Source organism: Mesoplodon mirus (assembly GCF_964341445.2).
Source record: "Mesoplodon mirus genome assembly, chromosome: 17".
Classification (NCBI taxonomy): Eukaryota; Metazoa; Chordata; class Mammalia; order Artiodactyla; family Ziphiidae; genus Mesoplodon; species Mesoplodon mirus.
In genome coordinates this window covers 7,431,036-7,456,925 of record NC_138993.1, presented here as the reverse complement: position 1 = coordinate 7,456,925, position 25,890 = coordinate 7,431,036, and the positions used below count along the sequence as shown (strand labels likewise).

The window sequence follows — 25,890 nt, the reverse complement described above, 5'->3', positions numbered from 1 at the left end:
AACATAAGAGATCGAAACCCAAGTGTGATGAGGAAGATTCTTAAACACAACCATCATTAACAGGTAGCCAATCAGCTCCTTTATTCCAACTCCATTAGTGATGTGAAAGAAGGACAATCAAAGTCTGCAGTGGAAATATGCAAGAAGTTCAATTTAGGTGAGGTGAGTCTTTGTATCTGCTTTAGCGACTGAGGTTTAGCATATATTGTACTTTTTACCCTTAAGGCCAAGTAATTGGCAAGTGAGAAACCGTTAATGTAAAATATTGGTAATAAATTATAATAAAATAGCTATAGGACTGTCAACAATGTTAAATCTTGGCCTAATTGGATAAAGTGCTTTTTTAACATTGTGTGTTTTTAAGTACAAATACAAATGATTATGATTCCTTAAAACAGATTTACCAAGTTCTCTAATGAGACAGGGTTTTACAGTAAAGCTGTAGATGGTGGGCTACAAAAACGCTTTCCTTTCCTCCTGTTGCTCTGAATGCACTTATCAAGGCATGTCAGCTCAGGGAAGAGCGTTGCCAGAGATTAGTTAGAGGCATCAGAGTGCACACTTCTGGGCCTTCTGTAGGAGAAGTCACAGAAGATGGAGTTGTCGCGTCCTGCCAGCCTCCATCAGCGTTTAAATCATGTGGACTGTACAGTGAATTTCCTCCAAGGCCATCAGTGCAGCCCCCCATCTGATGGGTCGCATGACGGCGGGTACCCACCGGAATCTGGCGTGGTGGGCGAGTCGGTCTGGTGGTTCTACACGGCTGCGGCCACTGCGTGTGCAGTTGTCACAGCTGTCTGCAGCGTGGAGATGGGCCTCTTCCCGAAACTTGCCGATGTTCTTCTTGTACCTGATTCGTCTGTTGCCAAACCAGTTGGGTACCTGTGACGCTGTGATGCTGCATTTCTTGGCCAGCTCCTCTTTGGCTTCTTCACTGCGGTAGGGGTTGCTGAGGTGTGAGTAGAAGTATTCATTCAAGATTTCTGTGGCCTGTTTACGAACTTAACGCCTTTTTCGTCTGGCATCAAGGAACCTTGATCTTAAAATCATAACTGCTTCACAAGTGCTCTGTTTGAGCTGCATCTGAGTGGAACTGAATTTTCGATGGATGATGCCCACCATTCTTTCTGTCTCTTTTGGGGAAACGGGACGTGGTCTGCTCTGTTCTCGGAGAAGGTTCCTCACGTGTGTAGTGAATTCATTACATGCCTTTCTCAGGACCCGAAACCCCTTCTGCCAAAAGCATATTGTCCCGTCTCATTAGCTGGGGATCGGGAGGGTCCCCCTCCTGGGCTCCTCTGATGCTGAGACCTAGTGTTGGAGGGTCTCCTGCAGAGGCGGGCGGTGGCTGTGGCTTACCGTGGGGACAAGGACACGGGCAGCAGAAGCTGTGGGAAGTACTCCTTGGCGTGAGCCCCCCCAGAGTCCGCCCAAATGTAAGTTTAATTACCGAAAAAGTTGTTTGCAAAATGCGGCTGAGGTTTGCAGCAACACTGAGCTTCCTAGTGTTGCGCTGCAGAATCACGCAGACTTAAACCTCAGGTTTCAGTGTCTTCAAGAGTAGAGCTTGTCCCACTACGTGTACTGTGTGACCGCAGACCAGAACACATGGCTCTCTCCAGCCAGACAAGTGCGAAATGGAAAGGAGAGGAGAAGGAGCTGAGCCTCAGAATTCCTTCTAACTTGTCATCAGACCAGTTACTCCCTCCTGCCTAGGGAGGAGTTAATGAGAAGTTAGAGGTCAGCCGTGACTGTTACCCTGAGGAAGTTTCACGTGGAGTATGAGAGCTTTTTTGCCCTCAGTGGTACTCAGTAGGTATTTGTTAGTGGATTGTTTTACTACCTTACATTGCATCAGCATGCTGTGACTTTTAATACCTAAATGAGAAGTTACAGAGTTATAACTTCAACCAGTCAAATGAGTATATATTATTATAGTATCCTTTGCTTTGTAAGAAATTTCCCCAAAACAGCTTAAAAGACAAACATTTATTATTTCACATAGTTTTTGATGGTCAGGAAACTGGGAGTGGTTTAGCTGAGTGGTTCCAGTTCAGGTTCTCATGTGGTTGCATTCATCTGAAGGCTGCTTGAGTGTCCTCACAACATGACAGCTGGCTTTCCCCCGGAGCAAGTGTCTGAGAGAGTGGCAGAAACCTCAGTGTCTCTTATAATATAGCCTTAGAAGCGACACAGCATCACTGTGTTGTACAGATCCACCTTGATACAGTGTGGGAGGGATGTACACAGGCTGTAAGTACCAGGCGGCAGGGCCCACTGGAGCCCATCTTGTAGGCAGCTGCCACAAATATATAACGTTAGTTTCATTTTGTTACCTCACGTTGCTTCATATGAGAGCAAGTAATTCAGTAATGTTTAATATCCCATTAAAATTATTAAAGTAATAAGGTAGTTCTGTGAAATAACTGTATTTTTGTATATATTACTGTATAATTTCCTAGCTGGAGAATAAATTGAGAGGATGATTTTCTGCTGCTGGTTGGTCCCTCCCTCCTGTCTAGCTCTGCGTCTAAATCTAAAGTTTACATAGCATGATTATGGTCTTCCAGATAGTCTGCGAAAGTTCAAGTGATCTACAGGCTGACTTCTTATAAGGTAATAATAGCTACAGTTTTGATTTTTATATGAATTAGTAATTCTGGTCTTAGGGAAGGTGTTTCTTAAAGTCTGATTCCCAGCTTCTGATTTATTCAAGGGAGGGTTTGTAATCAGGATGAGGTGGACTAGACGGCTGGCGAAGGGCACTTACCGCCCTGAGATGGTCCATAGGCCCAAAGGAGTCTCCATCTGTCTAAGTAAGCGCCAGTGGTTTGATGCAGATTCCAATGCCAAGGCACTAAAAATCATTCACCATTTTATTTTACTCATTTATTTCATCATATGAGATGAACTCACTTATTTTGTCATAATTTAGATCTCATATAACATGCTAAATAATTTCAGGTTTTGTAAGATAAAAAAAATAGCAATGCAAGTTAGAGGGAACTTGAAATGTTCATTGAATTAAAGAGTATAAAATTCATTTGTATAAAACATTCTATTTTTAATGTTTTCCGACACCGTGGAAAAGACAATAGTTTGAAGATTATGGCAGAAAATGTTTTAAGATAAATTGACAGCACCTAAATGTTCCTTGGAATTACAGCTGTAAAAATTGTTGGGTCGATTTGCATTTTAAGTTGCTTAAAGAATGTTCATTAAGTTGTTTAAAGAATTTATACATGAATGACCAGTTATAGAAGCCCAAGTATGAGTATAATCAAATTTTTCGTCTGTATTTAAGCTGTTTACTACATAGACAGAAGGGCATACAGAACATGCCAGCACCAGCCCAGTGAACTCATCTGGCTGTTATAATTTCCAGTCATGTAGGCATATTTAACAGTAGCTTTCACCCTCAAGTATTAGGAGGCACTATTTTGCTAATCAGGAAAGAAATTCCAGATAATTCATTTTACTTTCTAAATGTAATTTGTTGTGGTTAATCAACAAAATGTTGTATGGTTTGGGTACTGATTAGCTTTAAGATGAGATCTCCCTTGAATTCTTATAGTAAATGAAAGATGGTAGTATATTTTTTCTGAATATAGAGTGTATAAGCCCTGAAAGTTGCTCAGTTGAGTCTTCAGAACTAATAGGTGGCAGTTAATTTTTTAAAAAAATCTTGGGGTAAATTGAGAATTTTCTGAAACTGGAGGGCTTTGCAGAGAGATATCAGAAAATTGGGAAATGTTAATTTTAGGATATTGTGCCAGGAATAATAAATGTATATACTACCCTCAAAGACTTCCCTTCCAGGATAGAAGAACAAGTTAAATGTCATAACAAAGAATCAATCCAATCCATTTTATAAAACAGGTCTTTTTAAAAAGTCATTGAGAGAGACCAAAGAAACCTGATAACCAAATGCAATTCATGGACTTGGATTAAATCCTAGTTTGAAAAAAAGAAAAACAAAACTGCTGTAAAACACATTGGGAGAATTTGAGTATGCCTGGCTATAGAATATATTTGGGAATATATTTTTTATTCTCCTGGGTGTGTTAATGGTTATCACGGTTATGCAGGAGAAAGGCCTTTTTTAAAGGAGGTATATCTGAAGTATATGTAGAGGTGAAGTTATCTTCAGTATTCAGAAATGTGTGTGTGTATATGTGTATATGTATATACAGGAAAAACTAATATGATAGTGTTAAAATTTGAATCTCTGGGGTGGATATAAGGGGAGTTGTCATACTGTAAACTTTTCTGTATGTGCATATGTAAAACAAGAAGTTGGAAGAAAAAAAAAATCCCCTCCAGATATTATTGTTTCTTTACTCAGCTTTACAGAGGCCTGGAGAGAGTGGATCACTGTTTACAGCTCCTATCTCTACCTTCCTCTACTGTTAAGTCTTGGGAGTCCAGGCGAGTCAGATTTTCATTCCTATGTCCCCACCAAAACTGTTCATTTCCACATCAGTGTCGGCATCTGTGTTGCCAGGTTTGGTGGTCATTTCTTAGTCCTCATTTTCCTTTTGACACCTGAGCAGCATTTGACACAGTTGATCATTCTCTTCTCTCCTCCTCTTACCTCAAGTTGTCTTCTTCTTCTTCTTAGGATCTTTTACTGGCTCCTCCTCTTTAAACATTGGAATGCCTCAGAGCTCTTCGCAGTTTGCGTTTGCTCTCTAAATAATATTAGCCTGTTCTGTAGCTTTAGATACTATACAGATGCTAAGAGTCCCAAGTTTTCTCTAGCCCCAACCTTGCCCCTGAACTTCAGACTCATATCCATTTGCCTACCTGATATATTTATTCACTTGGCGCCAAGTAGATAGATATTTCAAATTTAGTATGTCCAAAACCGAATGCTTGAATTCCATCAGTTACTTCTCACTCCCAAATAAAAACAAAGCACTTGTTCCCTACCCGCTACTCCCACATCCTTTCTCATCTCAGTACGAAGCACTTCATTCTTCTAATTGCTCAGATGAGAAACCTTGATGTCATCTTTGATAGGAATCCTTTTCCCTTGTACTATACATTTAATCCCTCAGCAAATACAGTCAGCTCTACTTTTAAAATATTTTAAAATATATCCAGAATCTAAGCACTTCTCCACCTCTCCCCACTGCTGTCTTAATCCTTGCCACCATTCTGTGACACATTATAACAGAGTTTCTCAACCTCAGCACTATTGACATTTGGGACCATAATTCTTCTGGGGGGCAGTGGGCTATCCTGTGCATTGTAGGATGCTTAGCAGTATCCCTAGCATCTTCTGTACTCTGTGGCTTTAAAAATGATTTATAGTGTCTGCTAATTCTATAGGTGACTCTAAAGTTCTCTTGGTCTCACCTGGGTCCACTAATGCAGCTGCGGTGAGTTGGCAGCTGGCCTGGGGCTGAAGGGTCTGAGGCCAGGATGCTGCGTCTCAGCTGGGCCTGTCTCTCTGTCTCCAAGCCGTCTCTCCTCATTCATAGTCTCCCTTGGACTTTTTAACGAGGCAGCAGGAGTGTTCCAAGGGGGCAAGAGCAAAAGGCGACAGGGTTTCTGGCCTGGTTTCAGAGGCTGCACATTGCCTCTGCTGCCTTCCACCACGCTACTATGTATGCACATTACTCATTTAAACTTCATCATAGTGCTGTAGAAAGTAGGGTTCCATTGTTACCTTCATTTCTTAAAATGAGGAAACTGGAGCTCAGCACTAGGAGTTTGACCACAGGTCCCCAACAGGCAAGCCACAGAACCAGACATGGGTTTTAATCTCTCCTTACCTATCAGCAAACTCTGTGATATTAACTTACCTGAACCCGTTTCCTCATCTGTAAATGGGGTTAATACTACTCTGTAGAATTATTTTTAAGATTGAATGATTTGCTTTCTAAAGTACATAGCAGAGTACATGATACAGAGCAGGTACTCAAAAATGTTAATTCATCACCTTTCTCTTAATCTCCTCAGGTTTCTTTATTAGTTGAGGAAATGTTTTTATACATGATATTTGTCTCTATCTTAAAAAAAACTTGAATGACCTATACTAGAATTATTATTAAAGAAGACTGTCGTTAACACTCCAATAGCAGAGCAATAATAAAGAAAATTCCATTATGATGGAATTAGTTATTTTAAGACTGAGATCTTAGTTGTTCTACCCTAAGGTGTTAGTGGCTAATGATCGCTTAATATATTACATTTTCAGAGGAAACAGAATGCCAGTGAAGGAATAGAATGGAAGAATTTTAGGTTTTATGGCAAGCCAGTGAGGAAGCAGTGATTCAGAAAGGGGACTTTGGTGCTCCTTGTGGTCCGCCTACTATGTGGGCCAGCCCTGGCAAATTATCAAGTAGATCACCACACTTTGTGTGCAATTTATAGATTTGGGTTTCTATAGGGAAAAGAGATGCTTTTTAATAAATTGAGGTCATCATGCTGTATTACTTCATTTGCTTATGTGACATGTAGATAAATAGAGATGCAGTCATTGTACTATAAATGCAAACTACAGTGCTGACAAATTAAAGTTTGGGCCTGTTATGGGCTGAATTGTGCCCCCCCCCCGCCAAAATTCATATGTTGAAGCTTTAACCTCCAGTACCTGAGAATATGACTGTATGTGCAGATAAGTTCTTTAAAGGCGTGATTAAGTTAAAATGAAATCTTTAGGGTGGGTCCTAACCCATTACGACTGGTGTTCTTATAAGAGGAGGAGATCAGGACACAGATGTACCATGTAGAGAGGGAAGACCACATGAGGGCCCAGTGAGAAAACAACCATCTGTAAACGAAGGAGAAAAGCCTCCGAAGAAACCAACCTGGTAACACCTTGGTCTTGGACTTCCAGCTTCCAACTGTGAGGAAATAAATCGCTGATGTGTAAACCACTCAGTCTTTGGTATTCTGTTATGGCAGCCCAAGCAAACTAATACAGGGCCCATTTTCCAGCCTTATAGATGCTGTTTATTATTTGTTGTTTTTTCAAAACGGAAAATTTTTGTTATAGGAGAACAAACCAGGAATGGGTTATAGGAATCTTTTCTTAATAAATAATCAATTAAGTTATATGATGTGGTATTTTAAATAAATCAGGTTAGAAGTGTCTTCCTTTATTTTACCACTATGGCCATGGTAACCCCTTTTCCTTCCACTTCTCAGTCCTTTTCACCTGACCCTACATCACCCTGAGCCATTCCAACACGCATGCATACCAGAAAGCTGGCTTCTTTCACCTTGCATTTTCAGGTATATTCTCTAAACAAGCTTTAGTTATTTTTCCTAAGCAACAGGAAAATCATCCATCTTGTTTTTCTATCTTCACTTTGTAAAACACATGAGTAGCCCAGTTAAAGAAGGAGAGAGGGCCTTAACATTTATGAAGCACCTGTTTTATGCTAGGTACTACATTATTCACTTTACAGAAACCAGCTCCTTTAGTGAGAAAACAGCAGTGGCCCAATTTAGAAAAAGAGAAGGAAAAGCAACAGTAATAGCCTGTGGCATCACCTTGAAACTTTAAGTCTCTGGCCTTTGTCTTGCTTTCTATACATATACTTAGCCCTGCTATCAGATCCACAGTACCTGGTGATTATGAAAAGTACCTTAACTGTTTAAACCTCTAGATGTTAATCATTTTGTGAGATGTGAAAGCAGCATATCCTTGGGGTATTCTTGGGAATGTCCCTGGAACTATCATGGGGTACTGGTGCTTCTGAGAGTGTGTAGTTGACAGTCACAAGTAATTTGCATGTGCATGCCTCCTCCTTAATGGAGAGTAACTGCACTCTGGACTACTACAGTGTAATAGTTATAACAGTCAAGAAGGGACAACTAGCTCTAAGAACTTGGGAAGCATGCCTTGTCTAGTGTAAAATATCTTCCATCTAGTTGTGAAAAGAATGTGAAATAGTTTCCCTGGGCTTGGAACTATGAGGAAAAGGAACCCAAGGAAAAAGAGGCTCGTTAGCCCTACACATCGTGGGTGAGCAGACTTACCCCGTGGGTCAAATGTGGAATGAGGCCTGTTTTTGTATGTCCCTTGGACTAAGTGATTTTTAAAGAGTTTTTAAAAAATAATATGTGACAGATCTTATATATCCTACAAAGCCTAAAATACTTACTATCTGACTCTGTAGAAGAAGTTTGCCATCCCTTGAATATAGTTACAGAGGACCTTTTCTGTTTTCTGTTGAAAGACTGGTGGTATACTGTAAACAGCTGAATATGAGAAATCTTCCTGAACATTTGTAGTATTTCATAGAATTACTCAATTTTAGACCTTCTGGAATGTTAAGAGGTCGTCTCTTCTGTATTAGTTTGCTAGGGGTGCCGTAACGAAGTACCGAAAACCAGATGGCTTAAACAACAGAAATGTATTGGGTCACAGTTCTGGTGTCTAGAAGTCCACATCAAGGTGTCACGTGGTTGGCTCACTGTGAGGACTGTCAGGAAGAATCTGTTCCATCCTAGTTTTGGTTGTTCACCGGCAGACTTCGGTGTTCCTTGGCTTAATAGTTGTTATCACCCCAAATTCTGTTTTCATGTTCGCATGGCATTTTCCCTGTGTGCATTTCTGTCTCTGTGTCCAAATTTCCCCCTTTCATATGGACACAGTCACACCCTAAATGACTTCATCTTAATTTATCAACTGCTGAGATTCAATTTCCAAATAAGGTTGTATTCACAGGTACTGTGAATCTTTTTACAGGACACAATTCAACCCGAGCCTTTGTTTTACAAATAACACAGAGGCCAAGAAAGTATAAAGAAGTCATTCACCTCCTACAGCTATCTAGGAGCGGAACTGATAGTAAAATGAAGGTCCTCTGACTGGTCCAGTAGTTGTTCACCTACATGCTTTATGCCATAATACACAATTGACTATAGAGCAATGAGGTTCATATCAAGTGCGGTACTTGTTTATGCTGGCTGCATTATTCCAGTCATCTTTTATGTGCCTTCCACTAATCACAGAAGAACAATAAATTATAAGTGGATCAGAATTAATGCATCATTTCCATTAGAAACACATGCACCTCATGCATTATTTTGGGTTGAAACTATCTTAGTACATTTAGTTGAGAAAGGATTTGCTGAAGGTCTGTTGTTGCTAGAGAGAATTTAAGCATACGTGTTGAGTATACACTAGGTAGTGGTTGTTGGAACGTCGTGGGGATGTGCATTGGTCTGGACCTGTGTTGCCTAAAGTTTTCATTCCTGCTTCTTTAAAAGAAGGGATGAGGTTTTCTAAAATCCCTTGTAATTCAAGGATTCTGTAATTCTGTGAATGTGAACGTGATAAGACTCTCTTGTGTTTGAGGTATTTACTGGTTAGGGGCAATTCTACACCTAGCTTCATATTAAGGAGTGTACGGCACACCTCTGTACGGACTGAGACTTATGTGCCCACCTGAAGTAGTACATATGAGTGTAAGTTGTGGGGCCCCAGTATCTTGATTATAAGAAACTGTAAAGCTCTCTTTGGATACATTCTAGTGTATGCGTAGTTAAAAGAGGGAGGAACATTGCCAGGCTGTTGTATTCTCTGTTACAGTTACTGGCTTACTTTCTGAGTGAAGAACTAAATTTAAAAGGTTATACCCCAGAGATAACCTAATATTTTTTTTTATCACTGGCAGCCCAAGGAATGGAGTTATTTGCACCTTGTTGGTACTCCCTTGGTATTTTCTATCTTTTGTGGTGGTCAGCTCCCAAGATGGCCCCTGGTGATTCCTGCCCCTTGTTATTCATGCCCTTGTGAAGTCCCGTCCTGTACGAAGTAGGATTGACCAGTGTAACCAGTAGGATATTGTGGAAACGACAGCGTGTGACTTCTGAGGCTAGGTCGTAAAAGACGTTGTGGCTTCCGTCGTGCTCTCTGGCCTCCCTGAGAGTGAGTGAATCACTCACTCTCAGGGAGGCCAGCTGCCATGTCATGCGTGTACTGGAGGAGCCCTGTGGAGAAGCCCATGTGATGCGGAACTCAGGCCTCCTCCCAACAGCCAGCACGAACTTGCCTGGCGTGCGTGCGAGTGAGCCACCTGGGAAGTTGATCTTGCAGCCCTAGTCAAGCCCTAGAAGGACTGGAGGCCCAGCCCACATCTTGTCTGCAGCTAGACCAGCTAAGCCCTCCTGGATTCTTGGCCACAGAGACTTTATGAAATAATAAATGTTTATTGTTTTAGGCTACCAAGTTCGGGGGAAATATGTTATGCAACAATAGAAATATCACCTTTGTTGATTCCGCCCCTTTTTTCAGATCATAGTTTATATCTTTATCTCCCGCTGGATTTTTATGTACTGAAGGGCAGAGTTTGGGTCTTAAACTCACTTTTGTAGATCTTACAGAGGTTATCACAGTGCTCTGAAAATATTGTTAATGGTATATGATTAACTTATATAAAGCCTAGAACCACTGGGTTGCACCTATTGCTTCTGTTTGGAAAGGTTGTAAATTACCTCTGCTATTTTATTTGAAAGTAAATGCAGAAGGAGTTAGAGTGTTTGAACAATGTAAATAAAACAAAAACAATTATTTATATGAGAATTAACATTTTAAACAAACGGGGGAAAAGACTCACAGCAGAACCAGGAAGAACTGTTGGAGTTGGCCACCTTTAAAGAATTTACTGAGAAAAAAGAATGTCCTTTTTTGATTACCTGTTTTTATTCATTTGAAAGTAATTTCAAAACTTATAAGTTGGTAAGTTGAGAAAAACAAGAAGAAGAATACCTATATACCTTTTACCTAGATTTGTCTATTAAGATATTTTGTCTCATTTGCTTTATCATTTATACTCCTGTGTGCTCGCTCTCTCTCAGAGCATGTGTTTGTAGATACATACATGCATGTATCTACACACACTGTATCTTTTCTAAATCATTCAAGGGTAGCTTACATACATCATAGCCCTACATTCCTAAATTCTGAAGTGTGTAATTCCTGAGAAGTACAGTTAACAAACTTCAGTACGTTTAACATTGATACTTTACTCTTGGTATTTCCAGTTTTGTCAGTTGATTCAGTAATGCCCTTTATGCCATTTTGCCCCTTCCCAGTACAGGATTGAGCATGGGGTTATGCATTTAGTTGTGTACCTTTAGTCTCTTTTAACCTGTAACATTTCCATAGACTTTGTCTTTTATGGCATTGACATTCTGGAAGAACATTCTGTTCTTCCTCCCCTTTTTTAGAAGAATGCTCCTCATTTGGGGTTTGTCTGGTGTTTCCTTGCGAATTAGATTCCGTATCCTTTTAAATTTTCTAAAGTGAGAAAACAATATTCCATTCAAAGGATCCATTTAAAGCAACATTTAGGTCAAACTTAGTTCAAAGGAATTATTAGAAGCTGAAACGGAAAACCAAAACATGTTGTAGAATCTTAGAACATGTTTATAATAAGAGAGTTTTCTATCTTTCACGTTACTGTAAATAGTATTGATTGATTCAACAACTGGATTTTTTAAAGTCAATCAATGTCTTGGCATTGTGGTGACCTTAGGTGGTTTCATCTAGCTTCATCATGGACTTGCCTCCCCAGAAAGCCAGTGGTATCCTTCTGTGGAAACAAAGGATTTTCTTCCAACTATTGCTAAATTTATTTAACAAACATTATTAAATTATTATTATCTGCCAGACACTGGCGTGGATCCTGGGAATACAAAGAAGAACATAACAGACTTCGTGTGTCCTGCTGTATATTAAAAGACAATCACAGAGGCTGACATGCCACAGAGGTCAGGAGGAGCCTCTGCCTGGGAATAGTTGTAACCACACTGGAGTGGGAAAGCCTAAATGCTCTTTTCTGCCCAAAAGGAAATTCCTGTTGTTCCTGTAAGAGTCGCATCCACCTGCTAGAAAAACTTATCTTGCTGTTGTTTGTCATTTTTACCTATCGTGGTGTATTAAAAATGACTAGGTCAAGTTGAATAATTTAGTGCAGGTAATCCCTTTAAGAGACTGGGCGATAAGAGTTTCTTTCTTTTAATGCTTAAAATCTTGAATTGTTGCAGTTGTTTTGTACTATATAAAATGCCTAGGAATTCATTTTTTTAAAAAATAATAGCACTAAAGTTTTAATTGTGTATCTATTTTTGTATGCATCGTTCCCAACAGTATCACAGGTAAAGGCTTAAAACTTTTAAGGTGAAAAATGTTCTTAAAAGCTGAAGATAAAACAACTTTGAATCTTCTGATGCTGTGATCATAGTTATGGCTTTGTTCCTGACTCTTTCCACGTGGCAGTGTCCTAGGCAGTTCATTTCATCTGAAGACTAATGTATTCTCAGCCACTCAACTTTGTGATTCTGGTGTAGGGAAATGTCATTATACATGGCTGCCTAATTTAAACTTGGAAATAAAATGCTAATGTGCTGAAACTGGGATAAGTTCTAATAAGAATACCACTAAAGATCATTTCTTTTTTTCCCAAATATAACATAGGGGAATGGATATGGTTGTACTATTGTAGAAGATGTTCTTTATCTTTAACTAAAATTATATTACATGAAAGATTGATATTTTCATGTAATTCTCAATATAAAAATAAAGAAAATGTAATATCTATTCTAAATTCTAGATTATATTTTGTTAATACAGTATAACCAAATACCAGACTAAAGCAAAGGAACTATGATTTTATATTGTCAGAAATGAGATTTTAAAAGGCACCTAGAGAACAGAGAAGGAATTCAAGAAGATCCGAAAATCTAATATAAGATTGGGAAAGATTTTTTTTTCAAGTCACTGTATATATGTCCTTGCTCCTATGCTGGTAAATATTGACCAAAGAGAAAGATTTTATTGATAAGTATGTATTTTAATCAAAATAATTCTCTGATATGACATTCAAATAAACTAATTTTGACAATTTGTCTTCTCTTAAAATTGAGAGGAAAAGAACACAGATGCTTTGCACCTGTGCAGTTTAAATGCAGTTAACTTTAGTGTATAAATATAATTGATCTTTCAAACTATCTTAGTTGTTCGGCTGCCTGCAGTAGGACAGTATTGTGAAACATAAGGTAAGCTGTGAATCTGATGATAAATGGAATGTAGATTATGTAGAGGTTATTTCTTATTTATACTGTTAATAATGATTTAGAATTGACTGGGTTGTCTTAAATTTTAAAATCCCTGTTGCTTTGCACAGAGCTTAGCAGAATACAAAATGTTTTAAATTTCATAGCACGTATAGTATATAAAATTGCCAGGTGTTTCTTTTTAAAATCAAAACTGGTTGAATATTGGAAATTTTATATTATTCAACCTTAAAATGGGTTTCTTTGTAATATGGCTCCTGCCTCAGTCCACCTTGCATTTCATCTTCTAACAACATTTAACAGTCTGTCATTTCCTTGCTCACATCTAACTTTCACAGTTAGAGTTGTTGCATTGTGTGGTCTGATAGCCAGTACTTGCATGTAGCCATTTAAATTTAACGTTAAAGTCACTAAAATGAAATTAAAAATCTAGTTCTTGCTGCAGTGGCCGCATATAAAGTACTCAGTAGCCACATGTGACAAGTAGTTACCTTACTGGACAGTGCACATATCAGATGTTTCCATCATTGCAAACTTGGTATTAATGTAAGCATTTTTGAGGCTATCCAGTTGCTAAAACACTTTCCAATGTAATGCCTCTGGTTGACCAATATAGTAAATATTTTATTTAAATAATTGGAAAATACCTGCAAAATAACAACATTTGATTAATTACATTTCAAAGCATATGTGTTTTGCTGAGAAAATGAGATGATCTAAGTAGAATGTTTTGTAGCCAGTCAGTAAACAAAATTTTACTAAGCACTGCTGTGTTCCAGGCACTGCCCTAGGTACCAGTGATACAGGAGTGAAATGGTGTCTGCCCTCAAGGAATGCTTACATTTTAAGAGGTGGGGGGAAGACAACAAGGACATACTACTTAGTATAGTAGTAAGTGCTAAGTACCTAGTATAGTACTACTTAGTACTTAGCATAGTTTTAAGCTCTCATCAAAGCTGGGCTGTGCTATTTATGGAACATGATTAGAAGGAGCCCCCATATATCCACTTCTCTAAGTAATTAAATTATAAGATTCCGTTTTTTGGATTTGTTTCTCTCACATTTGTTTAAAAAAAGTTTTTTTTGGTAAAAGACAGGTAGACACAACGGCTATAAGTCTGCATCATCTACAGTAGAAATGCTGAAGAGGAAGTACGTCTTTATGTAGCCAGTGGCTTCTAGGGAGAGGGTGTCTCAATGATGATGACCAGTGGTAATGGAAAAAATGGGAAATAGATAAAGACCTATTATTGTCTCTCCAGCTTTCCCCTCTTTCTTGCCTCTGGATGTCATTCTAGCCTCTAATTTTATTCAACTAATAGTTGTTAATGTCTGTTAGGAGCAAGGTGTAGTGCTAAGCAGTGTCTCCTGAGAGTATCCTTCTACTAGGAAAAGATGCCTAATATAAACAATTGGCATCTGCTTTCCTGCATATATAGCTCACTCCCTGGCATGCAGAAGAGACTTAATAAATCTTTGTGGCTGAAATTAGTATTTCCTATTATAAATCAATAAATTGATATTGTTTGTAAATTACTCTCTTACGGATTCAGTTAACTTGAATCAGTGGATAAACTGATAAATAAAACAAGCCAAAGCTAATGTCCAAACATGAACCCAAGCTGATTCCAAATATCCTGTGATATCTAAGGATTTTAACAAGACTACTGAAATATCTCTTCTTATACTGCCACATATAACATTGAAATATGTAAAGGGTCCTAATTGAATTAAATAGATACAGTAGATTTGTTTAGGGAAAGTTTTATAAGGTATCACTGTGAGCTGTGCTGTGAACCCAGTCTGCCTAACATATTTTCACATCTCACTGAATGTTCCCCAAACTCTGTCATGGGCATTATATTATAGTTGAGGTCATTAAAAAAATAATAAGCTATACTAAACTAAGAAATGATCACATGCAGTGTTTTCCAAGCTGATTTTTAAAACCACACTCCACAGTGGCAAAAGCATTTTACATTTCAACTAGTACACAAACACACATACATACAAGCAACTGAAACAAAATTGTGTGAACTAGTACCCACCCCTACTGTATGTGATGCCCTCTGAGGTTTTCAATTATATGAATTCTTTTCATAATGGATCATGACCTACAGTTTGAAAAATAGTGATCTAATATGATTTTACTCGGTATATATTCTCAGTATGACAGTATGATATTCAATAAGGCATTTGAGAGGTTCATCTCATTTTTTCTAGCCATTCTTTTATTTATTTTTAAATGTTTGTACATATTGAGTGCTTACTGTACATCAGATGCAGTTCTAGGTCCCAAGATATACAAAGATGAGTATGATTCAGTCCTTGCCCTTGAACTCAAATGGGTAAGACAGACAAAGTTATAATAACATTTAGTAAGTATTATAATATCAGAATAAAAAGTGTACTATGGGAACAGAGAGGAGCAAGCAACTAATTCTCCCAGCAGAAATCCAAGAAAGGCTTAGTACAGGAGGTGACTTATGAAAATTAGGCTATATAGAATGAATGCAAATTTTCCAGGTGTAAGAGAGAAGGGCATTCCTGGCAAAGGGACCTGTATGCGCAGGCGGGAAGTATGAAAGGGTGGAGCTTGTTCCAGCAGCAGTAAGAAGTTGAGTGTAGCAAGAGTTCAGGAGCGTAAAGATAAATAAGGCAAAGAGGTAAACTGAAAGAGCTGTGTTCCTTGTTAGAGAGATTAGATTTTGTTCTTACGTAGTGGGAAGCCCAGAGGTTTTGAATCTAGGACGTGTAAGGTAAGATATTTGTGTTTCAGGAGGACAGTTATGTCGGCTCTTTAAGGGGTGGTAAGGATAAAAGAGATATTAGAGACAGGAAATTCTTTGCATTGCTTCACATGAGAAATAAAAGGCTGAACTAAGATAGTAGTGCTAAGTATGGAAAACGTGGTCCGAATTCCACAGTTCAGTTTGTCAGACATTTATTGAATGTTAATTGTATGTCAGATTATTAAATACTGTGATACAAAAAAGGTAAGAACTGGTCTCTGATATTGAGTTTTCTGTCTAATAGGAAACAAAGACAACAAATAGATCAGTTCTGTATTATAATCGTCAAGTGTTATGACAAAGACTTGCATAAAGTATGAAAAGAGCAAAGATGAGACAAGGGGCATTACAGGCAGAGGGCAGAGGAAAGCAGTCCTGAGAATTAAAGAACCTGCGGGGAGCTACCTGGAGTTCAGTACTGCTGGAGCACAGTGTGGCTAAGGAACGATACAAATGAGCCCAGAGTAGGCGTGAAAGGTTCACACGAGTTCTTGTCGTGGACCTTGCAGGTTTGCATGGAGCCCATAAGTCATGCTAAGGAGCCTGGACTTTATCCCGTCACTGGTGGGGAGCCTGTGGACTGACATGGGCAACTCTGTGGTCGAGGTGGCTTATTTTGATAATGTGGAGGATAATAACAGCTAACTTTCATTGAATGCACGTAATATGCCAAGCACTGTTGTAAGCATTTTACATGTATCACCTCGTTGGAGCAACCCTGTTGTTAATAGTCTCATTTTGCAGGGAAATTACTGACACACAGATTAAGTAACTTGCTCAAGTTTACACAGTCAGGGGCAGGGCAAGGACTCAATCCCAGTGATCTGACTCTCACCCACAGTGATACGGTGCTGGGTTGATGAGCGCGTGGCCAGACTATAGGGAAGAGATTGTGATGACCTGCCCTGGGGTAATGGTAGCAGATGGAGGGAAGTCTGCTCGGGCCGCCATAACACAGTAGCGTAGACCGAGTGGCCTAACAACAGAAATTTATCTTCTCACAGCGCTGGAGCCTAGAAGTACAAGCTCTCGATGCTGTCAGGTTTGGGTTCTGCGAGGGCTCTCATTCCAGCTTGTAGATGGCTGCCTTTTGCTGTGCCTTCCCTTATTCTTTCCTCTGTGTGTGCATGTGGAGAGAACAAGCTCTCTGATGTCTCTTTTAAGGACGCTAACCCTGTTGAGTCAGGCCCCCACCCTTATTATCTCATTTAACCTTATTACTTCCTTAGAGGCATCCCTTGGCCAAATACATTCGCACTGGGAGTTAGGGTTTCAACGTATGAATGGGGTGCGGGGGGAGGCACAAATACTCAAGCCATAACAACAACAATTCCAGAAAATATTTTAGGAGGTAAAATCAGCACAAGTTGGTGACTGATCTGGTGTGGAAAGCAAGGGGGAAGGGAGAGTTTAGGATGACTCTCCGGTTTCTCACAAAGGATACAGAAAAAGCAAATTTGTTGGGGGAAATGACAGTTCCGTTGGGATTATAGTAAATCAGAAGCACCTGGAAAGCATCCAGGAGGTGGTTGGCAATACTGATGTGAGGAGAGGCATCAGCATCTGATGGTAGTTGAAGCCACAGTTTGGGTAAAATCACCTAGAGAAATAGTGTAGAGTGAACAGAGGTAGTACTGCCCCAAATGGAAAAGTACTTATGAGGTCAGCAGACGAGCAGCAAAGGGGGATACAAGAAACAGGAGATTTCTGTCCCTGAATCCAAAGGAAGAGAGCAGTTCAAGCAATAGGGAATCCTTAACACTCAAATTCTTTAGCCTCTTGTGTGGCAGACTTGTATTCTTAGGTGAGAAAAGGAAACAGTCGCAGAATCATCGCATTTTATTGCCTAACAGGACCAGAGAGATGATTTTCCAATCCCCTTATTCTATAAACAAGGAAGCTGAAGCCTTGCAAAGCCTAGGGATTTGTCTCTTTCGTGGTACAGGAGGAACTAGAATTTAGGTCTCCCAAGCCTCTTGACTTCAATCCAGTGCTTTTTACAGTATATCAGACTGAATCTATTTGTGGGGTTTGAAAATTGGGTCTGAGTTGTAAAAAAAATTACGCTAAATAAAATGGAGAAAGAAACATCAGAATTTTATTATTGTATGCATTTGGGTAAAGGAAGAAGTAGTACATAAAATGTCTAAAACTCGAAAGGAGAGACTAATCATGTTGACCTTGAATGATGATAAGAAAATTGACTAGGGCTTAGAGACAGGGATTCTGTTTTTTCTCTATCTAGAATGGAAATGGCACATTGTCAGGGTCACGTGTTAGGCCCTGGGCACACATTTATACATGTGACTCCTTTTTATGTTTTTCCTATCAATGACCCCATATTAGGGATTTAGCAATACCGTATTATTAGAAAATTAGCGTTAAGTCAGTATCTTATTATAGGCTTCAAACCGTCAGACTTCATTACTTTTGGAGAAGAGTAGCTCGCTCTTTTACAGGCTTTCAAAGTTGCCTTCAGCTCATGGACTCCCCGAAGTGAAAATTTCTCTTGGTAACAGAGAGACCATTTGTCTTATAATTCAGTTAATGAAGTATATATTGAGTCTTAACTATAAATAAAGCACTATGCTAAGCACTTCAGGTCTGTAGGTTGTATCAATATTAAGGAATTGGATACAGTCCCTCTGTAAGACATATAGAATCTGTTTCAGGTACCAATAATGTCATGTAAACCTTTAGACTCACAAGTATTCTAATGGCGTCAGTGGGGTCAATAGTGCCGGTATTTCCTCATCAGTACTTACCATTGAAAATATGAGCGGCCTTTGGTTTGTATTTATCCCTTTCAATATTTTAAAACCAAACAAAACTGAAGCAGGTTTAGGCACCATCTTGGCTTGTATATTAATTGCTTTCTTATTTTTTACCAGGTAAGCAAGCATGAATTTGACTTAGTAACACAATAAAAAAACTATTTTTCCCACTTTATAGCGCTGTAGTTTGAAACTGTGTAAGCTAACATTTAAAATAATAAGTATATACATACCATAAAGATACTCTTGCTCTGTATTTATATTTTTGGTAGATTTTTAACGTATCAAGTGAGGTAGAATTGTACAGAAAATAACTGATTCACCAACAGACACAGCTTTGGTACTAGGCCATTAACAGAATTTTTATATGGTATATGCATATGACAGAGAGCATATTATGTGGAAAATAAACCAAGCTGGGAATATGTAAGCATCATATAAAAGGAATAGATAGCCTGCAGTTTGCATCATAAAAAGAATGTTTGTGTTTGATACAGTAGGGTAAGTTTCTGCATCAGGAGAACCCTCAGCAAAATTGTGAAACAGGCAAAGCATAGCTTCAGAGGGATCAGAATCTTGGCACGGCCCATGGTATGTGTTATTCCAAGAAATTTTTTTTTAATTTATTTATTTATTTATTTATTTTTGGCTGTGTTGGGTCTTCGTTGCTGTGAGCGGGCTTTCTCTAGTTGTGGAGAGCGGGGGCTACTCTTTGTTGCAGTGAGTAGGCCTTTCATTGCGGTGGCTTCTCTTGTTGCTGAGCACGGGCTCTAGGGCACACGGGCTTCAGTAGTTGTGGCACACGGGCTCAGTAGTTGTGGCTCGCGGGCTCTAGAGCACAGGCTCAGTAGTTGTGGTGCATGGGCTTAGCTGCTCCACGGCAGGTGGGATCTTCCCGGACCAGGACTCGAACCCGTGTCCCCTGCATTGGCAGGCGGATTCTTAACCACTGGGCCACCAGGGAAGCCCCCCAAATATGAAATCTTACCACTGAAGGCATTTAATGAAAAGTTTGATCCATAGTACTGCACTAGTCAAGACTTTCAGGAGAATGGGGAGCTTATCATATTCATATTAATATTCCCATGCTAGCATCGTTCATGGAAATTAATATTCAGTCAATGTTTATTAAATGAATGCATTCTGTTAAGTAAAACATTAAGAAGAAATTTTGACTGGGAGTTATATTAACATTGTGCTATTATCATAAGAGGATTCATTTAGCCATTGTTTACTGAGCATCAGCTATGTGTAGATGCTCGCTGTGTTGGCATTAGGAATACAAAAATGAGTAAGATGGACCTTCAAGTGGTGAGATTGGGGAAGAACTTATAAACAGCTCTGATAAAGATGATCGGTACCACAGGAGAAATATGAAGACAAATAACTTAAATAGTGCAATCATACGAGTACCTACGAACAAAATATAGTTATGATATTATCAAAATACAAAGTGCTGTGTGATCCCAGAAGAGAAACTGATTCCATTTGGAGGTGGGAGTGTTTGGCAGAGTTTCATAGGGGAAGTGACTTATGAGCTGAACTTAGAAGACTATCCCACTGGCATCTTGGGCATCTCAAATCCATGGTGTCCATTGGTATATTCATTATTTTCCTCTTCCACCCATCTGTCCCAGACCCACATGTCTGATAGTCTTGAACATGGTTAGTGATTTTACCATTCACCCTTGGATCCTTCCTTATGGAAAATGCTAGAATCACTTGACTCCCTTTCTTTCCCCTCCAGTATTAATTTGGTCACTATAGTTGCATGAAGTTTTGAATAGTTGAGTTTTTTTATAATCGACATACTTTGTTCATAATCAAAGCTTATCAAACATTTGTATTTGAGCATATCCACCTACTAATTACATATGTTAATTTTGTTGAATAATACACAAAAATGTCATATTTTGAAACAATTCACTTATTTTTTGCACATTGAAAAAATACAATTCTAATATGTAAATAATGTACTGAAAATCGCAAAGAACTTAGTATTCTAGAGAAGCTATCCTGGTAAGCAGTCATGACAGCATTTTTATTTTAAATAATACTATTCTTCTAAGAATATATTTCTTTTAATTTGTCCTTATCTCTACAGAACCATAAAATTTTAGCACCACTGTAGAATTTCTAGACAGTAATACATTTCTGCTGCCATTTGGAGGAGCCTGCATCACAGAGTAATGAGGAGTTCAGTCTGACTTGCAAAGATGCCTTCATTTGAAATTCAGAACCCCCCAGAAGAATTTAGTCCAATTCCATAGTGAATTGTGTCTTCTAGATTTCTCTAGTACTGAATTTAATGGAAGGTACAATTATAACTAATTATTTTGTAGAGTTCTAATGATGTTCTTACACCACTGGAACAGTAGATATTCTGAAAACTGAAAGTGAAACTGTCAGACCTTGACATCTGTAGTTAACAACTACTTAGAGTTTTGTTGATAGATATCTAGATAATTGTGAAATTAAACCACGAGTGTGGGAGGCCTCTGTGCTTTTCTAATGAAGCTGTTTAAGTTTTGATAAAATCCATGACATATAATCCTGGTCTCTTTCAATCCAAATTTTTAAATAATATCTATAAATACTTATTCTCTAGAGTGGTCTTAGGAGTTAAGGAAAGCAGAAGTTTATGAAAATTTCATTCTGTTTCTCCTTAAACCTTATGCCAGAGTTACTAAGAATTAGCAAAGTTCTTTGATACAAGATTTACTCTTCTGATATCATGCTCTGATGAAATACTAGAAAAATGTTTTGAGAAATAAAAGACAGATGTGTGAGTTAAAGGAAATTTTAGTTAATTAACAGAGTTGCATTACAGTAATCTTAACCATGATTGTGAAGTCCTGAATTCTAAATTTGCCTCTGCTAGTATAATGCTAATTATATATTTTACTTAATTTTTACGTTTTTATAATAAATAGCCCAATTTCTATCAATAAGGTGGAGAATTCACATTTAGAATTGCCTTCAAAATTAAATTCTTAGGCCGTTACAAAATGTAACTGAACGGTCTGGTCTCCAAAGACCAAGATGCACACTCTGCATATCTCTGATATGTCCTTGCAGTCTGTTGCTGATGTGTATGAGGAAAGAAAGGTACTTCCTAATTGGAGTATTAACACCACTTACCCCTAATACTCATGAAGAGTCCTGGAATCGTTTCATACCTGGTGACATTACATTTATCCTTTAAGTTTTAACTCAAAGTCAGTTCTTTGAAGTCATGCTTACTCGCAACATCATAGGCCTGAAGTTATTTTCTTTCCTCCAAAGTAATACCTGCTATCCAGGTACATATCAATACAGAAGCAGCCTCAAGTGTAGTCTCACGGTCCATACAGCTAGACTTACGGTACACTAAATTTACTGAGAGCCAATATATCCATTTTCCATTAATTTTTAAATATGTAACTCACTAAAATGGGTGGATGTAAATATTAACTACTAATACTATAATATAAAAAACATATAAAGTAATACTTGTAAAATATAATACTCAAATTTATTAATTTTTCTTACTAATCTTAAACTGTTTTCAGTCTCTGCTTAGACAATCCCAGTTTTCTCCAGACTTGAATAGATTTAAATGCTTTTCATTAATCTGTTTGTGGCTTCAAAACCACAAGACTATGCCATCTATTAAAAGTGGAATTTCATTCTTGAGCTTAGTTATCTTTAAAATAACGTAGTCATTTTTTGCTAATTCTGTAAAAGTGCTTCCCTACCGTAATCAAAAGTAAAGCAATACAGAATGAAATGTCTATATATGTCAAAAATTTCCTTATGACTTGCATTTCTAGTCAGAATAAGATTTTTGTACCACCTTCCAGCTGTTCGTGCTCTTTTACATTTGACTTTATGAAAACATAATTTATAATGAATACACACATTTGTGAAGCTGACTTTTGAACAAGACTTTTTAAAGGACCTATGATACTATTTTTTGAGAATTAATATATTTGAAAAATCTTATGAGGATAGGAAAATGCAAATTGCCTTTATTTAAGAAGAGAGAATTGTACGAAATAGAACTCCTCCAGAAAACGTGAACTATCTCTATGGAGCGTGGGGCTTACGTATTTGATGCGTCTCGGTAGAGTAGCAGCACGGTTGCACAAAACGATGGGCAGGTAACAAAAAGCTTTTAATAATCAGGGAGTGAACTTCCTTGTCTATGAAGGAGCCAAAACTGCTTCTATTCTTATTGTCTCTGTAGTGTAGGAAGCAGAGCATTTTAATAGAGTGCTTGAATGAGAAAGCTGCACACGAAAGCAGAAGTATACCATGTAGACAGATCAAGGTGTGTGGAGGCCCGATTACATGAAGGCTATGTTAGTAGAGCCCTATGTGTCATTCTGTGGATGTAAATTAAGTTAAGCACTTACTGAAATTGCTTTCTGAAAACTAACTGATGATAAAATAAAATGTAGAAGTTCAAAGTGAGAAAGTTACCTTAGACCAAGAGTGAAATGAGAACCCAATTATGCACTAAAGCAGTTTTGCAACACTTAGAAGTTTTCACTAACATCTAGAAATTCACAAGTGATTGTTTTCAAAGAATGAGAACTGAATCATTTGTTGCTTGCTTTTATTAGTGTACTCGTTTAAGCAGAAGGGTAGTTTCTATGCAGTGCCTCAGATTTCTTTTTCACTCCTACTCTCCCTGCTTATGAGTCATCAAGACCAGAGTGCTTTCCTTCACACACAAAGAAAATGCTGCTGACCCATTGTCTTGGTCTGCTCAGGCTGCTATAATAAATGACCATTGGCTTAAACAACAAACATTTATTTCTCACAGTTCTGGCGGCTGGAAGACTGAGATCAGGGTGCCAGCATAGTCAGGTTATGGTGGAGGCCTTCTTCCTGGTTTATAGACTGCCGTTTTGCTGTATCCTCACATGGCAGGGAGAGAGAGAGCACCTCTCTTGTGTCTTTCTTATAAGGGCACTAATCCCATTCATGACGGCTCCACCCTCATGACCCAATTACCTCCCAAAGGCCCCACCTCCAGATCTCATGTTGGGGATTAGGGCTTCAACATATGAATGGGGCGGGGGGGGGGGGACAAACACCCATCATCAGGGAATGCACTGGATTTGTAATCATCAGTTCTGCTTTATTCATATTCCTTTTAATTAAGTCCATGCATTTATAAATTTTTGGCAGGTTGTTAGAGAACCATGGATGGCTACAGACTCTGCTTAGACAATCTAAGCTTTCTCTAGACTTGAGCAAGGATAAAACATGCAGAGGTGAAATGCATGACCTTTGGCCTCATTAACACAAGAACTGATTCAAGTTCTAAATGTATAGGTTTGGTTTTGGTGTCTTAAAACCTTATTTTTTATGTTTTTTATCTCCTTTTGCTCCTCCCTCCACATTCCTTTCCTATCTTGTGACCTGTGCTTTCTGCTCTTTATCCATCAAACCATCCTCTGAAGGCAATCTAGCAAAAGCATCATAGTAGTTAATAACAGAGGCTTTGGGAACCAGACTCAGAGCAGCTCATAGCCTGGTTCTGCCACTTAATAAATATATCATCTCAGACAAGTGAGACCCTTAATGGCATTGTTTTCTCCATTTCCTCATCTGTAAAACAGCAATAGTGCCTTCCTCACAGAATTCTGTAGAAGTTAAACAAGGTAGTGCATTTAAGGTGCTTAGTATACTACCAAGCATATAGAAGTGCATACTATTGAATAAACAGCTAAAAATGAAAAAGGAGCTAGACTGATGGATTTAACTTATAAGATAATGTGTGACTTTTCTCAAAAAACACTTTTTTAACAGGGGATAAGGAAATAATCTCTAAATATATGTAAATAATCTCTAAATATGAAATTAGGAATACAGTGCAGCTGGTGGAAAAGGCTTTATTTTAAAAGAGCTAATCCCAGCACTCCTGTAACCATAGGCACATGCCTGTTTTGCTGAATACTGAACTACAGACCTTTATCAACCTCTTTGCTACTTAAAGCCTGGCTATGTCCTAGGATGAACCATTTTTACTTTTTTATACTGTGAATTAGTTTCCTAATGCTGGCAAAACAAATGACCCTCAAACTTGGTGTCTTAAAACAACAGAAGTTTATTCTTCAGTCCTGGAGGTCAGAAGTCCAAAACCAAGGTATCAGCAGGGTTGGTTCCTTCTGGTGGCTCTGAGGGAAAAACTGTCCCATGCATCTCTCCTGGCTTCCAGGGTTGCCAGCATTCCTTGGCTTGTAGCTGCATCACTCCAGTCTCTTCCTATCTTTCATATGGCCTTCCCTCTGTGTCTATCTCAAATCTCCCTCTGCCTCTCTCGTATAAGGATACCTGTCATTGGATTTAGGGCCCACTCTAAATCCAGGATGATCTCATTCCGGGTTTCTAACTTAATTACATCTTCAAAGGCCATTTTGCCAAAGAAGGTCACATTCACAAGTTCCAGGAGTAGGATGTGGATATACCTTTTTGGAGAACCACCATTCAACCACTATGTTCTGTGTAAGAGAACCAGACTCAGGAGAATGGGAAGATGAACTGGGAAAGGAAAACCATACTTCCTGAAGATCCCACGGAGTGGGAATACTAGAGCCTTGCTGCCGGTGTGGCCACGGGGACCATGGAAGATTAGTTTCCTAGGCACAATTAAACCTCTGCCCAACTGGCAGGTCTTCACCTTCAGCTGCAGTGAGCTGCTTTGTCACATGTCAGTGGTGTCTGATGTCTGAAGCCCATTAACTCTCTTTGGGTGAAGACCCAGCACTGGTGCTAGAAGTACATGCCTGTGGTTTGGGCTTGAGAGCCATGGTGGAATGTTCTAGGAAGCACCAGCTGAGGAAGATAGCCATAGGTCACAGTACTTACTAGCCCCTTCAGTCACTTCACCACCATCACCCCTTTTTCAGCAGGAATTTACCATGCCTCGGGGGTGTGTACTTGGAAATTTAGTTAACAAGTAAACAAGTGGAGGCGATGAATAGTCTTGACATTTTTGGTTTTGGTCTGAATGGAGCACTGGAAATTGGCTGCAAGGGCTGAGTAAGGAAAGATAAAGGAAAGCACCTAATTTTATTCACCACAGTTATGTGACTTGTGACTGGAAGGAGGACACTGTTAATACCAGGGCCCTTTACCTGAGACATAGAGTTTGATCCTAGTAGTTCTACCTGAAATGATGGTTAGTTCAAGAAGACCCAGGCTGGGAGAGGGTTGTAACTGCATGTGATAAAATTCCCTACCAACATGCATAGCAAGCTGCCCAGAAAAAGAGCATTGCACAAATTTTT

At 38.8% G+C, this 25,890-nt stretch overlaps 1 pseudogene across 1 annotated transcript; it reads right to left on the bottom strand.

Annotated features, from left to right (window-relative positions):
• Positions 1–555: 555 nt before the first annotated feature.
• On the bottom strand, positions 556–25,016 carry LOC309792486 (pre-B-cell leukemia transcription factor 3-like; annotated as a pseudogene). Its single transcript has 2 exons — positions 24,935–25,016; positions 556–1,530 (listed from the first exon to the last, which is right to left on the bottom strand). The product of its transcript is annotated as a pre-B-cell leukemia transcription factor 3-like (transcript).
• Between the last annotated feature and the right edge of the window lie 874 nt (positions 25,017–25,890).